Raw genomic sequence first — 8173 nt, forward strand, 5'->3', positions numbered from 1 at the left:
CCAACAGATTATCAGTTCATCTATTCTTCTCTCTTTATACTATATATATTGTTGCAGGCTTGTTGAGCAATTTTGGCTCATCCCCTTTTATTGTTATTCCTATTTTTTTTACAGTTAAGGTAGAGAATGAAACCCATCAGGACCCGCGTAGTCATGAAGCGAGTCAAGCAGCGGGACCCTCTTATACCAAGAGTGTTCATCCCTATTCCCGAAGAGAGCTTTGAGCTACCAGATCAGGTGCAACAGGATAAGTAGTAATGTTGGGTTGAATAAAAGTTTTGTGTGGTTTGAATAAAGGTTGTGTGATGAGAATGTAGATAGAATAAAATTTTGTAACAAAGAGAGTTCTTGAGACAAATTGTTTTTATTTGGGTTTGTAGTAAAGTAAGTGTGTCGTTCTTATTTGCAACTCTTAACCTTAAAAGATCCCGAATAGTAGTAGTTCGGGGTAATTATCATATTTATATTCCGCTTGTGCAGGTTTAGTTTGTAGTTATTATTAATAATGCCCCAAATCTATACCCCGGATTTGGAGGGTGTTATAGTGTTGACCTTGAAGAGACTTGATACTTAGAGCTGTGACTTTGAGTTGTGTCTTGAAATCAGAATTTGTCACCAGCTCATCAGCTTTGGCAATATGCTCTATCAGAACTTTGGAGCTTGGAATGAAATCAGATTCATTCCACTTCTTGGTCCACTCCACTCCTCTGTGAGTTTCTTCCCAAGGAATAGGAGCAGCTTGTTCAACAAATTTTTTAATCGGTGCCTCCTTTCCAAGAATGGGAACATTTACTGGAGCACTATCTCCAGAACTTGCTAACATCTCCTCATCTTCTGATAACACAATAGTGTGTGTAACAGAAGGAGATTCTGCAGTAACTTCATCTAAATTCTGAGCATCAGAATTTATATCCAGAATTAGAGTTGTTGGTATCTTAACCTGTAAGATAGGAGAATTAAAAGTAGATGGTTGAGCTGCAGTTGGAGCTTCAAGATAGAGCACAGTTGGAATGATCAGCCTGTGGATGTCAATTTCAGGACTTAATCCTAAATCTTCAACAGTTGTTGCTTTGACTGGAGAGACATGAGGTGTGATCATTGTTTCCTGAACAGTGTCTTCAGCCTGAGTTGGAGGTGGCAAATATTCAATTACTATTGGCTTTGAGATCAGAGATTCCTGATCCCCTTCCTCAAGTTCATAAGTATCCTTAGATGAAGGTTGTGCCATATACCTTCCTGCCCTTTGTTTCTTTGATCTCCTTGATAGAGAAGGAGTTGCCTGAGCAGCATCAGAACTTGAAGTTCTTTTTCTCTTCAAACTATCATAATTTTCAGCTTCAGTTTCTTTCTGAGAAGTTTCCTTTTCAGCTGCTATAGTCATAGGTTCTGATGCATGAACCTGGACTTGCTCCTCTTCATTATCAGATTCATCCCTAAGAACCATCATTCTTCTCCTTGGTGGAGATTTAAGAACCGATTTTGCTCTTTTAGGCCTGGAGGATGAAGTTTTGATGGTAGGTACTGATGGTTGAGGTTGAGATGACTGAGCTGGCTGGAAATATGTTCTGGTGGTTGGTTGAGTTGGTTGAGGTTGACAAGTGGTAGGTGGTTGATTGGTTGTAGGTGATGATGGAGGTTGGGATAATTGTACATCAGGATTTGCATCAGAGCTTGACTATTATCAGAATTTAACGGTCATCTAAACATGGCTTCTGTACTCAAAAAGTGAATGTCTATTTCTGTGATTCTTCATACAAATACTGACTGGTTTCTTCAGAGTTTAATCATCAGAACTTTCATCAGAACTTGTCCTCAGAATTTATGCAAATAATACTAAACTGTTTGTCAAAAAAAACTTAATCACCACAGTAATTTTCATCATTCATATGGAGTGAGAGTGTGTGCATTTGAAAATGATCAGATAAAGATTAAAGTCTAATAAAATTCAGTATATCTTAGAAATAAGGCATAACTAAAAAAAATGCTTAAAATCTGTCTTTAATTTTGAAGTGTACTATAGAATAAATTTATGCAAGAGTCCACCTCAACTGTTTGTACTCATTTTATGCATCTTTTGACATTATTTTTACAGTGGCTTCTCAGTGTAAGTGAGTCACAACTGCTATCAGAATTTATGCTATTATCAGAGTATTTCTGCAGTAATCAGAGAATGTAAAAAGTCACCAAGAAAAATTTATTAACTTTCTAATGCTTATATCTTAATACTAGCAATGCACTTGGGTCTTTCCTTTCACATATATTACTCTAGATCTCAAAGGAGTACCTGATTTTGATTTTCTTTTCTTTTCTTTCCTTCAGATAAGTGAGGCTTACCAAGCATGTTGTTCATCCTTAAGATTTACTGACATCAGAATTTGAAAGATAAGAAGCAAGAATCTAGTTTGTGACTTAGTAATAAGATACACAAAGTAAATTTGACTAAGCTCAAAATCAGAATTTGCTTATGTTAGTGAATTTCCACATAAACAACTAATTCAACCATGGGATTTCTAGTATGTTAAAGACTACTAGGTCAGCATCTAGCACAGTAATCCTCATTGGAATGAATAGCCACATAACATTCAAAACACTATCAGAGTATATAGAATCACATCAGATAACAATCAGTATTTAATATATAACAATGTAAACATAGATTACACAGAGATAAGACAATTTGTAAACACTGATCATAAAGTCTGATGCATGAGATAAAAAACTAAGCAGATTTTGAGAAAGAACCTGAAACCATTCCAAGTTCATTTACCCGTTTTGTAAAAGTAGCTTCACATAGTGGTTTTGTGAAGATGTCTGCTAGTTGTTGATCAGTTGGAACAAAATGCAATTCCACTGTACCTTCCATCACATGTCCCCTTATGAAATGGTACCTTATACTGATGTGCTTTGTCATTGAGTGTTGAACTGTATTACCTGTCATAGCAATAACACTTTGATTATCATAGTAAATAGGTATTTTAGTAAATTCTAACCCATAGTCCAGTAACTGATTCTTTATTCAAAGAATCTGTGCACAACAGCTTCCTGCAACAATATATTCTGCTTCTGCAGTTGATGTGGAAATTGATTTCTGTTTCTTGCTAAACCAAGAAACCAATCTGCCTCCAAGAAATTGGCAGCTTCCGCTATTGCTTTTCCTGTCTATTTTGCATCCTGCAAAATCTGCATCTGAGTAACCTATTAGCTTAAAATCTGATTCTCTAGGATACCACAATCCTAGATCAGTTGTACGCTTGAGGTACTTGAAAATTCTTTTCACAGCAATTAGATGAGGTTCTCTTGGATCAGCCTGAAATCTTGCATAAATAGAGTAATGAGCCAATCATACCTCTGTAGTTAGTTATATCTACTGATGCTCCAGTATCTTTATCTAACTTGGTTGCAGTGGCCATGGGAGTGGAAGCAGTTGAACAGTCTTGCATTCCAAATTTCTTTTGTAAATTTCTGGTGTACGTGGATTGATTTATGAAAGTACCTTTTTCATTTTGCTTGACTTAAAGTCCCAGAAAATAGTTAAGTTCTCCCATCATACTCATTTGATATCTTGACTGCATTAGTTTTGCAAACCTTTCACAGAGTTTGGCATTTGTAGAACCAAAGATGATATCATCAACATATATCTGTACCAAAAGTAAGTCCTTTCCATGGTTGAGGTAGAATAGTGTTTTATCAATTGTGCCTCTATTAAATCCACTTTCTGGAAGGAATTGAGCTAAAGTCTCATACCATGTTCTTGGAGCTTGCTTAAGGCCATAAAGTGCTTTATCAAGTCCGTAGACATGATTAGGAAATTTTGGATCTACAAATCTTGGAGGTTGTTCAATATATACCTCTTCTTCCAATTCTCTATTGAGAAAAACATTTTTCACATCCATTTGAAAGACTTTAAACTTCTTGTGAGCAGCATAAGCCAAAAAGATTCTTATGGCTTCCAATATAGTAACTGGTGCAAATGTTTCATCATAATCAATACCCTCCTGTTGAGAGTAACCTTTAGCAACAAGCCTTGATTTATTTCTTGTAATTATGCTATCACTATCAGTTTTGTTTTCTGAACACCCATTTTGATTCAACAATGGATCTGTTCTTTGTTCTTGGCACTAGAGTCCAGACTTTATTTCTTTCAAATTCATTTAACTCTTCCTGCATTGCTTTCACCCAATCAGCATCTAGAAGAGTTTCTTCTACTTTCTTTGCTTCCATCTGAGATAGAAAGGAATGATAGAGACATTCATTTGATATTGTTGTTCTAGTTCTGACACTTGCTTCAGGATCTCCAATTATTAAGTCAGTTGTATGTGATTTGGTCCACTTCCTTGCAGATGGAAGTTGATTTCTAGAACTAGATCCTCCCCCATGATCCATGTGCTGGGAACCACGGACTTAGGGTGTTACTACGTTTTATGATAAAGATTACGAAAAGAGGATTACCTTGTTAATGGTTGATTCCACGCTCTTCTATTGTATTCCCAAATTCCCTTGAGCGAAGTGTGGCCTCCGTCTTCTCAAGTTATCCTCTCTTCTTGCTCCTTGGTGGCTAAAATATTTTTTTTTCACACACAATTGCCAAGCAAGAAGAGAATAAGAATATATATAGGCTACAATAGGGACCATGGATAATTAGGTTGGGCCTTCTAATTACATCTTGAGCCTAGCCCAATATAATTAAATATTAATTCAATCCACTAAAGAATTAATATTTGCACTACCTTTCCTAATACCGTAATTTAATTAATTTGGTTCCAATATTATTTGCTTATTAAATTCCCCATGTTTAAAATATCATATGTCCATTAATTAAATAAATTATTGATAATTTATTTAATTAATATCTTTTATCCTTGATCATCCACTCAACCTTTATTTAATTATGCCAGAATAAATTCCACCTGCAGGGTTTCACATAATTAAATCTTTTTGAGCTTTCAAGGGGACATCATTAACCCGAATATTATCAGGACATGGATTCCTTCAATAAATAATATCCACCATGTATATAATTCCATCACCCAAAATATAATGATATAATTCAAAAGAATTATTTCATATATAAATCAAAGCATGTAAATAATATACACATGTCAATTACTATTTCCGGATTAAGAACCTAAGCATTAATAATAACATTGAATCTTAGTTCTCCTTCTTAATCAGTATTAAGGGAACAATTCTAAATTTGATCATGTTCAATATAAACAAAGTATACTAGCATTATTTATTAGTCAATATAAACTAATCTAAATAATACTACAGCCATACCAGTGGATTGTCCAACACCACCTGTGCTGTGAACCTTATTATATTATATAACCGTATTTAACAATCTAATATTCTGTATCCCATTTGATACTAGATTGTTCAAAATATATAATATTAGATAACATGTAAACATTCAAATGATTCTCAAATAAACTGGCCAGAAATAAATGTACATACTTCAAATAAATATTTTCAGTATACACTAACAATCTCCCACTTATACTCAAAATATTCTATGTGTACATCAGTGTTTATTTAATCCACTATTTGATTGGAAATCTGAATCAGTATATCCCAAAGGAAATAGATCTGAGGCCTTGTAAATTAACATATACTTCTTAGTCCTTCTCAGGTACTTGAGTATATTTTTTACTGCACTCCAATGTTCCTGACTTGGGTTCGACTGATATCTACTAACCATGCCTACAGCAAAGCAGATGTCAGGCCTCGTACATAACATAGCATACATTAAGCTTCCACGTGCCAAAGCATAAGGAACTGCTTTCATGCTCTCTATATCCTTAGGTGTCGAAGGACACTGCTTCTTAGATAAAGCAACTCCATGCTTAAAAGGTAGAAAACCTTTCTTGGAGTTCTGCATGTTAAAACGAGCTAATACTTCATCAATGTAGGGCTCTTGAGATAAAGCCAACATCCTTTTCTTGCGATCCCTTATAACTTTGATCCCAAGGATGTATGCCGCTTCACCTAAGTCCTTCATGTCAAATTATTTGAACAACCATGCCTTTACTGATGACAACATCTCAACATTGTTTCCAATGATTAAAATATCATCTACATATAGTACTAGAAAAACTACTGCATTACCTTCACTTCTGTTATACACGCACGATTTGCTTGGACTTTGATCAGATCCATATGACTGGACTGCCTGATCAAAACGAATATTCCAGTCTCTAGAAGCTTGTTTAAGTCCATAAATAGACCTCTTAAGCTCACATACCAGATGCTCTTGGCCTTCCTTAATGAATCCTTTTGGTTGCTGCATATAGATGGTTTCTTCAAGACTTTCATTAAGAAAAGCTGCCTTGACATCCATTTTCCAAATCTCATAATTGAGATGAGCTGCTATAGATAAAAGAATACAGATTGACTTAAGCATGACTACCGGTGAAAAGGTTTCCTCATAATCGATACCTTCTTTCTGAGTATACCCTTTCGCAACAAGTCTTGCTTTCCAGGCTTTCACCTTTTTATCTAATCCCCTCTTTTTCTTGTAGATCCACTTACATCCAATAGCTTTTATACCTTTAGGTGGTTCCACGAGCTCCCAGACCTGATTAGAATACATTGATTCTATCTCAGATTTCATCGCCTTTTGCCAAAGATCTGCATCTTTGTCTTGTACTGCCTCTTCGTATGTATGGGGATCATCATCATGTTCACCAGAGACCAAGTCTGAAGACTCTCCCAAAAACATGAATCTATCAAGCTGTTGAACAACCCTCCCACTATGACGAGGCACTGGTGCGGTATTAGTGACAGGTTGTACATTATGTTGTGGTTATTCTACTTGTACTACAGCTTCATGGGTATTATTTGTCCCTTCCACTAGTTCCTCTAAAACGACACTACTCATGGGTTTGTGATTCATTATATATTCCTCCTCTAAGAATCTTGCATTGGTGCTAACAATGACATCTCGATTCTTCGGACTATAAAATAAATATCCTTTCATTCCCATGGTGTAGCCTACAAACAACCTTACTTCTGTATGAGATTCTAACTTAGTCGCATTTTTGTTCAGCACATGTGCTGGACAACCCCATATTCGAATATGTCTTAGACTCAGTTTATCCCCGGTCCACAATTCTAAGGGGGTTTTAGGAACTGACTTAGAAGGTACTAAGTTCAGAAGATAAGCTGCTGTCTCTAAGGCATGTCCCCAAAACGACTTGGGTAAATCCGAATAACTCATCATCGATCTAACACTCTCTAAAAGAGTCCGGTTCCTTCTCTCTGCTACACCGTTCTGCTGGGGTGTGCCTGGTGCAGTTAACTGGGATTCTATCCCATTTTCTGATAAATATTCCCTAAATTCTCCAAGCAAGTATTCGCCACCACGATCTGATCGTAGTGACTTGATACTTTTATTAAGTCGCTTCTCCGTTTTAGCTTTGTACTCTTTGAACTTATCAAAGCACTCAGACTTACGGTGCAACAAATAAACGTACCCATATCTAGAATAATCATCAATGAAAGTGACGAAATATTCATAACCACCTCTTGCTTGGATATTCATGGGTCCACATAAATCAGAGTGAACCAATTCTAACAGTTGTTTGGCTCTATTCCCTTTTGCCTTGAAAGGCCTATTAGTCATTTTACCTTCCAAGCAGGATTCACAAACTGGAAATGGCTCCACTGCCAATGAGCTTAAAGGCCCGTCTACTACCAGTCTTTGAATCCTCCTCAAGTTAATATGACCTAATCTCAAGTGCCAAAGATATGTTTGGTTCAAACTAGAAGGTTCCTTTCTTTTAGTAGAGTTAGAAGATGTGTTGTTCAATTCCCTAAATTGCAGTTACAGTGCAGGTTGACTAAGATTAATTATATACAAATTGTCTTGCAATGTACCAGAACATATAATTCGTTTATTCATCATAATAGAAACATTACGATCCAAATAAACATTATAACCATCCAAGGCAAGTTTAGAAACCGAAATTAAATTCCTTCTAAAAGAAGGTACATAAAGACAATTGTTCAAAACCAAAATCCTATCAGAACCAAATGATAAATGAATAACTCCTACTGCAACTACTGCTACTTTCGTAGCATCTCCCATGAACACGTATATCTCACCATCTCTAAGCATTCTGGATAGTTGGAACCCCTGCATAGAATTACAAACATGATCAGTGGCTCCTTTATC

This window comes from Apium graveolens, chromosome 8 (assembly GCF_009905375.1).
Source record: "Apium graveolens cultivar Ventura chromosome 8, ASM990537v1, whole genome shotgun sequence".
Taxonomy (NCBI): domain Eukaryota; kingdom Viridiplantae; phylum Streptophyta; class Magnoliopsida; order Apiales; family Apiaceae; genus Apium; species Apium graveolens.